The sequence below is a fragment of the Lampetra fluviatilis genome, unplaced genomic scaffold, assembly GCF_964198595.1.
Source record: "Lampetra fluviatilis unplaced genomic scaffold, kcLamFluv1.1 SCAFFOLD_1318, whole genome shotgun sequence".
NCBI lineage: Eukaryota > Metazoa > Chordata > Hyperoartia > Petromyzontiformes > Petromyzontidae > Lampetra > Lampetra fluviatilis.
Window position 1 is genome coordinate 6,860 of NW_027620520.1, and position 10,641 is coordinate 17,500.

The 10,641-nt window shown below is 50.1% G+C and overlaps 1 long non-coding RNA gene across 1 annotated transcript in view; it reads left to right on the forward strand.

Annotated features, from left to right (window-relative positions):
- The first annotated feature begins 3,409 nt into the window (after positions 1-3,409).
- Positions 3,410-10,641, forward strand: part of LOC144954007 (uncharacterized) — a 10,067-nt gene continuing 2,835 nt past the window's right edge. The window contains exons 1-4 of the long non-coding RNA XR_013641001.1: positions 3,410-3,599; positions 5,569-5,747; positions 7,605-7,742; positions 10,359-10,457. This is a non-coding gene — a long non-coding RNA (uncharacterized LOC144954007). The remainder of the gene's footprint in view (positions 3,600-5,568; positions 5,748-7,604; positions 7,743-10,358; positions 10,458-10,641) is intronic.

Below are 10,641 nucleotides of genomic sequence, written 5' to 3' on the forward strand. Positions count from 1 at the left end.
CACCACAACCACCACCTCCTCACCACCTACTCACCACCACCACCACCTCAACTGACTACCACCACCTCACCACCACCACCACCTCACCACCACCACCACCACCACCTCACCACCACCACCACGTCACCACCACCTCACCACCCACACCTCACCACCACCACCAACACCAACTCCTCACCACCACCACCTCCACCACCTCCTCACCACCACCACCACCTCCTCACCACCAACTCACCACCACCACCTCACCACCACCACCACCACCACCTCCACCACCACCACCTCACCACCACCTCACCACCACCACTGCCTCACCACCACCACCACCTCACCACCACCTCCACCACCACCACCACCACAACCTCACCACCACCACCACCTCCTCCTCACCTCACCACAACCACCACCACCACAACCACCACCACCTCACCACCACCACCACCACCTCACCACCACCACCACCACCTCACCACCACCACCACCACCTCACCACCACCACCACCACCTCACCACCACCACCACCACCTCACCACCACCACCACCACCTCACCACCACCACCACCACCTCACCACCACCACCACCACCTCACCACCACCACCACCACCTCACCACCACCACCACAACCACCTAATTTTGCGTCTCGCAAAATATTTCCCGCCTTTTTTTGTCGCTTTTGGTCAACGTTGTCGTCACTTCCGGGTGGGCGCGCTCCCCATTGGGCCCCACGCGGAAGTGACGTAGCGGGCAGCAGTGTCACTTTGCATATTGGAAAAAAAAATTATTTAAGATTTTTAAAAAACGTAAAAATTCTACATTTGAAGCTTTCGTGACTGCAAGGATTCATATTCTTGGTAAACGTAAAAAAAAAACTATTAACGAATAATTACAAAATTAGCGATTAATACTTTCCGATGTGTGTTTGATATCCGTGTTAAAATCTAAAGTGTTTTTACCGGATGTGACGTCGGACCGTGAAAAGCGAAATTATGTTTTTAAGATGTAACGAAATATATTTCTGCAAAGTCGCGATTATTAACAAGGTCGCGATTATTAACGACAATAGCGATTCATACTTCCCGATTTTAACTTAATATCTCTTTTAAAATATAATTAATTAGCGTTTTACCGGATGTGACGTCGCACGCGTGTAAGCACAGCCGAAATAAGAAATGTTTAACAAGTAACGACATTCCGATTTAAAGCTTTCGTGACTGCAGGGATTCAACTTCTTGGTTCTTTCGGTAAAGTCACGTAGAAGGGAAATAATAAAATAATAAAAATAAAACATATTGAAATAATAATAATAAAACATTAAAATAATTTAAATAAAACATTAAAATAATTAAAATGAAACATAATAAAATAATAAAAATAAAACATAATACAATTTCGATGTAAAGCTTTCGTGACTGCGGGGATTCAACTTCTTGGTTCTTTCGGTAAAGTCACGTAGAAGGGAAATAATAAAATAATAAAAGTAAAAATAAAAAATTTATAAAAAATAAAACATAAAAAAATTATAAAAAATAAAACATAATAAAATAATAAAAATAAAACATATTGAAATAAAAGTAATAAAACATTAAAATAATTAAAATAAAACATGTTAAAATAAAACAATAAAATAATAAAAATAAAACAATAAAATTTCGATGTAAAGCTTTCGTGACTGCGGGGATTCATCTTCTTGGTTCTTTCGTAAAGTCACGTAGAAGGGAAATAATAAAATAATACAAATAAAACATAATGAAATAGTATAATATAATAAAATAACATAAATATTAAAATCATATATTAAAATAATATAATAATCTAATATTCTAATTTTTCGATTTAAAGCTTTCGTGACTGCAGCAGGGATTCATCTTCTTGGTTCTTTCGGTAAAGTCACGTAGAAGGGAAGTAATAAAATAATAAAAATAAAACATAATAAAATAATCTTCTTAGGTTTTTTCGGTAAAGTCACGTAGGTAAAACATCAAAATGAATGAAAATAAAATCAAATAAAATCAAAAATCACGACGTTTCGGAGGCAACACAAGTCTCCGTCATCAGGTGGGACCGTCACAGCCAGATCAGCTGCATCAAGTGAGGCAATGATTCAAGATGTAATCCCTTAAAAGCGAGTTGAGCGGGGGAGGAGAGGGAGGGGGGAGCTCATCAGACTATGGTAGCCAATGAATGGAACGTATCGGGAGGGAGGGGGGGCGAGGCCAAAAGGGTGGGCGACGGCGTGCAAGCGATTGTGCGCAAGCGGCCAACTGCTGCACACGCCAACCATCGATGAATAACGACAACAACTATTAATTTATCCCCGATTTTAATATAATATCCGTTTTAAAATCTAATTAAGATTTGTTAATACCGGATGTGACGTCACGTTAAAATAATATATTTTTAAAATTAACGAAATACATTTTTAAAACATCTCTCAACGCACCACCCATCGATTATAAACGACAACTATGACGAACGCGTACCGCATCTTAATTTATTATCGATTTTAAAATCCAAATAAGATTTGTTAATACCGGATGTGACGTCACGTTTAAAATAAAATGTTTTTAAAATTAACGAAATACATTTTAAAAACATCTCTCAACGCACCACCCATCGATTATAAAAGACAACTATGACGAACTCGTACCCCATCTTAATTTAATATCGATTTAAAATCGATTTAAGATCTGTTCATACCGGATGTGACGTCACGTTAAAAATAAAATATTTTTTTAATTAACGAAATACATTTGTAAAACATCTATAACCCTACCAACCATCGATTATACACAACGATAACGACGATTAAAATATCGCGATGTTATTTTAATGTATATGTTCACATCGATTTAAGATTTGTCATTACCGGATGTGACGTCACGTTAAAAATACAATATTTTTTAAATTAACGAAATACATTTTTAAAACATCTCTCAACGCACCACCCATCGATTATAAATGACAACTATGACGAACGCGTACCCCATTTTTGTTTAATATCGATTTTAAAATCAATTTAAGATTTGTTAATACCGGATGTGACGTCGCGTGAAAAACAATATGTTTTTTTTAAATTAACGAAATACATTTTAAAAACATCTCTCAACGCACCACCCATCGATTATAAATGACAACTATGAAGAACCCGTGCCCCATCTTAATTTAATATCGATTTAATATCGATTTAAGATCTGTTTTTACCGGATGTGACGTCGCGTGAAAAACAATATGTTTTTTAAAATAACCAAATACATTTTTAAAACATCTCACACCGCACCACCCATCGATTATTAACGACAACTATGACGAACGCATGCCCCATCTTAATTTAATATCGATTTAAAATCGATTTATGAGCTGTTATTACCGGACGTGACGTCAGCATTTCCTCCTCAGTCCCCTCAGCCGGCTTCGGGCACCTCAATCGAGAAGATTTTTTGTTAAATAATTAAATAAATTCCTTTACGCTTTTTACACAAAATTAAACTTACAAACCGCGTTCATTATGTCTTAATAGCTCCGCTAGTTTGTGTTTTAAAGGAGGCGAGCGCCGTTAAAACAATTTTTTTTTCATCTGAGGGAGACGCAAACGAGACAGGTAACGTTGTATTGGGGTTTGGAGTCCTGAATTAGGAGGTGGGTGCGAAACGTTGAGGTGTTAGGTCGTTGTGTGGGTGGTGGTGGGGGGGTTACTGGCTTGGTCGGTCAGGCAGTCAGCCAGGCAGTCAGTCACTCGGACACTCGGTCAGTCAGACAGTCACTCAGTCAGTCAGACAGACACTCAGTCACTCGGTCACTCACTCACTCAGACACTCACTCAGTCACTCGGACACTCAGTCAGACAGTCACTCAGACAGTCAGTCACTCACTCACTCAGACACTCACTCAGTCAGTCGGACACTCAGTCAGACAGTCACTCAGTCAGTCAGACACTCACTCAGACAGAAACTCACTCAGTCAGTCACTCACACAGACACTCACACAGACACTCACTCACTCAGACACTCACTCACTCATACACTCAGTCACTCATACACTCACTCACTCAGTCACTCACTCACTCAGACACTCACTCAGTCACTCGGACACTCAGTCAGACAGTCACTCAGTCAGTCAGACACTCACTCAGACAGACACTCACTCAGTCAGTCACTCACACAGACACTCACACAGACACTCACTCACTCAGACACTCACTCACTCATACACTCAGTCACTCATACACTCAGTCACTCGGTCACTCACTCACTCACTCAGACATTCACTCAGACACTCACTCACTCAGTCACTCACTCACTCAGACACTCACTCAGTCACTCGGACAGTCACTCAGTCAGTCAGACACTCACTCAGACAGACACTCACTCAGTCAGTCACTCACACAGACACTCACACAGACACTCACTCACTCAGACACTCACTCACTCATACACTCACTCACTCACCCACCCACCCACCCACTCACCCACCCACTCACTCACCCACTCACTCACCCACCCACCCACCCACTCACCCACCTACTCACCACCCCCTGTGTATGTAGGCATCATGAGTGGAGTGGCTCTGGGCATGGAGGTCCCTGCCGCCCTGCTACTACTCACTCACTCACCCACTCACCCCCCCACCCACCCAACCACCCACCCAACCACCCACTCACCTACTCACTCACCCCCCCACTCACTCACCCACTCACCCACCCACCCACTCACCCCCCCACCCACCCACTCACCCACCCACTCACTCACCCACTCACTCACTCACCCACTCACCCCCCCACCCACCCAACCACCCACCCAACCACCCACTCACCTACTCACTCACCCCCCCACTCACTCACCCACTCACCCACCCACCCACTCACCCCCCCACCCACCCAACCACCCACTCACCTACTCACTCACCCACTCACCCACTCACTCACTCACCCACCCACTCACCCACCCACCCACTCACCCACCCACCCACCAACCCACCCACCCACTCACCCACCCACCCACTCACTCACTCACCCACCCACCCACTCACTCACCCACCCACCCACTCACCCACTCACCCACCCACCCACTCACCCACTCACTCACTCACCCACCCACTCACCCACCCACCCACTCACCCACTCACTCACTCACCCACCCACTCACTCACCCACCCACCCACTCACCCACTCACCCACCCACCCACTCACCCACTCACTCACCCACCCACTCACTCACCCACCCACTCACTCACCCACCCACCCACCCACCCACCCACCCACCCACTCACTCACCCACTCACCCACTCACCCACCCACTCACCCACTCACCCACCCACCCACTCACTCACTCACTCACTCACCCACTCACTCACCCACTCACTCACCCACTCACCCACCCACCCACTCACTCACTCACTCACCCACCCACCCACCCACTCACCCACCTACTCACCCACTCACCCACCCACCCACTCACTCACTCACTCACCCACCCACTCACCCACTCACCCACTCACCCACCCACTCACTCACCCCCCCACTCACTCACCCACCCACTCACCCACCTACTCACCACCCCCTGTGTATGTAGGCATCATGAGTGGAGTGGCTCTGGGCATGGAGGTCCCTGCCGCCCTGCTACTCGCCTTCCTGCTGCTCTGCAAGTACGGGGACGTAAGGAAACAGCACAAAGTGGTTCTGGGTGCAACTCTGTTGGCTTGGACTCTGTGCTTCATAATCGTGGCCACCATCCCTCTAGATGTCACTACGGTGAGTTGGTGGGTGGGTGGGTGAGTGGGTGGGTGAGTGAGTGGGTGAGTGGGTGGGTGAGTGGGTGAGTGGGTGGGTGGGTGGGTGAGTGGGTGGGTGGGTGGGTGAGTGGGTGGGTGGGTGAGTGGGTGGGTGGGTGAGTGGGTGAGTGAGTGGGTGGGTGGGTGGGTGAGTGGGTGGGTGGGTGAGTGGGTGAGTGAGTGGGTGGGTGAGTGGGTGAGTGAGTGGGTGGGTGAGTGGGTGGGTAGGTGAGTGGGTGAGTGAGTGGGTGGGTGGGTGAGTGGGTGGGTGAGTGGGTGGGTGGGTGAGTGGGTGGGTGAGTGGGTGGGTGAGTGGGTGGGTGGGTGGGTGAGTGGGTGGGTGAGTGGGTGGGTGGGTGAGTGGGTGGGTGAGTGGGTGGGTGAGTGGGTGAGTGGGTGGGTGAGTGGGTGGGTGGGTGAGTGGGTGGGTGAGTGGGTGGGTGAGTGGGTGGGTGGGTGAGTGGGTGGGTGAGTGGGTGGGTGAGTGGGTGAGTGGGTGGGTGGGTGAGTGGGTGGGTGAGTGGGTGGGTGGGTGGGTGAGTGGGTGGGTGGGTGAGTGAGTGGGTGAGTGGGTGAGTGGGTGGGTGGGTGGGTGAGTGGGTGGGTGGGTGGGTGAGTGGGTGGGTGGGTGGGTGGGTGAGTGGGTGGGTGGGTGGGTGGGTGAGTGGGTGGGTGGGTGAGTGGGTGGGTGAGTGGGTGAGTGGGTGAGTGGGTGGGTGGGTGGGTGAGTGGGTGGGTGAGTGGGTGAGTGGGTGGGTGAGTGGGTGGGTGGGTGGGTGGGTGGGTGAGTGGGTGGGTGAGTGGGTGGGTGAGTGGGTGAGTGAGTGGGTGGGTGGGTGAGTGGGTGAGTTGGTGGGTGAGTGGGTGGGTGGGTGAGTGGGTGAGTGGGTGAGTGGGGTGGGTGGGTGGGTGGGTGAGTGGGTGGGTGGGTGGGTGAGTGAGTGAGTGAGTGGGCGGGTGGGTGAGTGGGTGGGTGGGTGGGTGAGTGAGTGAGTGAGTGGGTGGGTGGGTGAGTGGGTGGGTGAGTGGGTGGGTGGGTGAGTGGGTGGGTGAGTGGGTGAGTGGGTGGGTGGGTGGATGAGTGGGTGAGTGGGTGAATGAGTGGGTGGGTGAGTGAGTGGGTGGGTGAGTGGGTGGGTGGGTGAGTGGGTGGGTGGGTGAGTGGGTGGGTGGATGAGTGGGTGGGTGGGTGGGTGAGTGGGTGGGTGGGTGGGTGGGTGGGTGGGTGGGTGGGTGGGTGAGTGAGTGAGTGGGTGGGTGGGTGAGTGAGTGAGTGAGTGGGTGGGTGGGTGAGTGGGTGAGTGGGTGGGTGGGTGGGTGGGTGAGTGGGTGGGTGGGTGGGTGAGTGGGTGGGTGAGTGGGTGAGTGGGTGGGTGGCTGAGTGGGTGGGTGGGTGAGTGGGTGGGTGGGTGAGTGGGTGGGTGGGTGGGTGACTGGGTGGGTGGGTGAGTGAGTGAGTGGGTGGGTGGGTGGGTGGGTGAGTGAGTGAGTGAGTGGGTGGGTGGGTGGGTGAGTGGGTGGGTGGGTGGGTGAGTGGGTGGGTGGGTGGGTGAGTGGGTGGGTGGGTGGGTGAGTGGGTGGGTGAGTGGGTGAGTGGGTGGGTGGGTGAGTGGGTGAGTGGGTGAGTGAGTGAGTGAGTGGATGAGTGAGTCAGTGGGTGGGTGAGTGAGTCGGTGAGTGAGTGGGTGAGTGGCTGGGTGAGTGTGTGGGTGAGTGGGTGGGTGGCTGAGTGAGTGAGTGGCTGGGTGAGTGAGTAAGTGGCTGGGTGAGTGAGTAAGTAACTGAGAGGCTACCTGGGTCTCCCCGTGCCTGTGTCTCTATCTTTGTGTGTACACAGACCATCTACCGTCAGTGTTTGTACCGGAACTCGCAGATTCCTCCACAGGGACCCAACACAACCACCACCACCATCACCACCACCACCATCACCGCCAAAGACAACCTTAGCTTCCACCACCAGAACTACCGATGCCAGGTGACAACCACCATCACCACCATCACCATCATCACCATCACAACAACCACCATCACCCACCACCACCATCACCGCCAAAGACAACCTTAGCTTCACCACCAGAACTACCGATGCCAGGTGACAACCACCATCACCACCATCACCACCATCACCATCACAACAACCACCACCATCACCACCACTACCATCACCGCCAAAGACAACCTTAGCTTCACCACCAGAACTACCGATGCCAGGTGACAACCACCATCACCATCATCATCACCACCACCATCACCACCACCATGACCACCATCATCATCATCATCACCACCACCATCACCACCATCACCACCATCACCACCAACACAACCACCACCACCACCACCATCACCACCATCACCACCATCACCACCAACACAACCACCACCATCACCCACCATCACCACCATCACCACCATCACCACCACCACCACCATCACCACCACCACCACCATCCACCACCATCACCACCACCACCATCACCACCATCACCACCAACACACAACCACCACCATCACCACCATCACCACCATCACCACCACCACCATCACCACCACCACTACCATCATGACCACCACCATCACCACTACCATCACCATCACCACCACCATCACCATCACCACCACCACCACCATCATCACCACCATCATCACCGCCAAAGACAACCTTAGCTTCACCACCAGAACTACTGATTCCAGGTGACAACCACCATCACCACCATCACCATCATCACCACCATCACTACCATCACCACCACCACTACCACAACCATCACCACCATCACCACCATCACCACCACCACCACCACCACTACCACAACCATCACCACCATCACCACCATCACCACCATCACCATCATCATCACCATCACCACCATCACCACCACCACTACCACAACCATCACCACCATCACCACCATCACCACCATCACCATCATCATCACCATCACCACCATCACCACCACCACTACCACAACCATCACCACCATCACCACCATCACCACCATCACCATCATCATCACCATCACCACCATCACCACCACCACTACCACAACCATCACCACCATCACCACCATCACCACCATCACCATCATCATCACCATCACCACCATCACCACCACCACTACCACAACCATCACCACCATCACCACCATCACCACCATCACCATCATCATCACCATCACCACCATCACCACCACCACTACCACAACCATCACCACCATCACCACCATCACCACCATCACCATCATCATCACCATCACCACCATCACCACCACCACTACCACAACCATCATCACCATCACCACCATCACCACCACCACTACCACAACCATCACCACCATCACCACCATCACCATCACCACCATCATCACAACCATCACCACCATCACCATCATCACCACCATCACTACCATCACCACCACCACTACCACAACCATCACCACCATCACCATCACCACCATCATCACCACCACTACCACAACCATCACCACCATCACCATCACCACCATCATCACCACCACTACCACCACCATCACCACCATCACCATCACCACCATCACCACCACCACTACCACCACCATCACCACCATCACTACCATCACCACCACCACCACCACCACCATCACCACCATCACCACCACCATCATCACCACCATCACAACGTCAGGTTGTGAGTTGTTGTGAATTGTTGTTGTTGTTGTGAGTTGTTGTTGTTGTTGTGAGTTGTTGTTGTTGTTGTTGTTGTGAGTTGTTGTTGTTGTTGTTGTTGTTGTGAGTTGTTGTTGTTGTTGTGAGTTGTTGTTGTTGTTGTTGACAGCGCTGTGTGTAAGAAGCTGTGGTCATGTTGTGAGTTGTTGTTGTGAGTTGTTGTTGTGAGTTGTTGTTGTTGTGAGTTGTTGTTGTTGTGAGTTGTTGTGAGTTGTTGTTGTTGTTGTGAGTTGTTGTTGTGAGTTGTTGTTGTTGTTGTTGTTGTGAGTTGTTGTTGTGAGTTGTTGTTGTTGTTGTGAGTTGTTGTTGTTGTTGTTGTGAGTTGTTGTTGTTGTTGTGAGTTGTTGTTGTTGTTGTTGACAGCCCCACGGCTGTGTGTAAGAAGCTGTGGTCATGTTGTGAGTTGTTGTTGTGAGTTGTTGTTGTGAGTTGTTGTTGTTGTTGTTGTTGTGAGTTGTTGTTGTTGTTGTGAGTTGTTGTTGTTGTTGTTGTTGTGAGTTGTTGTTGTTGTTGTGAGTTGTTGTTGTTGTTGTTGACAGCCCCACGGCTGTGTGTAAGAAGCTGTGGTCATGTTGTGAGTTGTTGTTGTGAGTTGTTGTTGTGAGTTGTTGTTGTTGTTGTTAGTTGTTGTTGTTGTTGTGAGTTGTTGTTGTTGTTGTTGTTGTGAGTTGTTGTTGTTGTTGTTGACAGCCCCACGGCTGTGTGTAAGAAGCTGTGGTCATGTTGTGAGTTGTTGTTGTTGTGAGTTGTTGTTGTGAGTTGTTGTTGTTGTTGTGAGTTGTTGTTGTGAGTTGTTGTTGTTGTTGTTGTTGTTGTGAGTTGTTGTTGTGAGTTGTTGTTGTTGTGAGTTGTTGTTGTTGTTGTGAGTTGTTGTTGTTGTTGACAGCCCCACGGCTGTGTGTAAGAGGCCCTGGTCGTACGTTCCGGACCGCGTCCTGCCCACGTTTTGGCACGTTGTGTATTGGACATCACAGTTCCTCACCTGGTGAGTTAGATGACTCACCCACTCACTCACCCACTCACCCACTCACTCACTCACTCACCCACTCACTCACTCACCCACTCACTCACTCACCCACTCACTCACTCACCCACTCACTCACCCACTCACTCACTCACTCACCCACTCACTCACTCACCCACTCACTCACCCACTCACTCACTCAGTC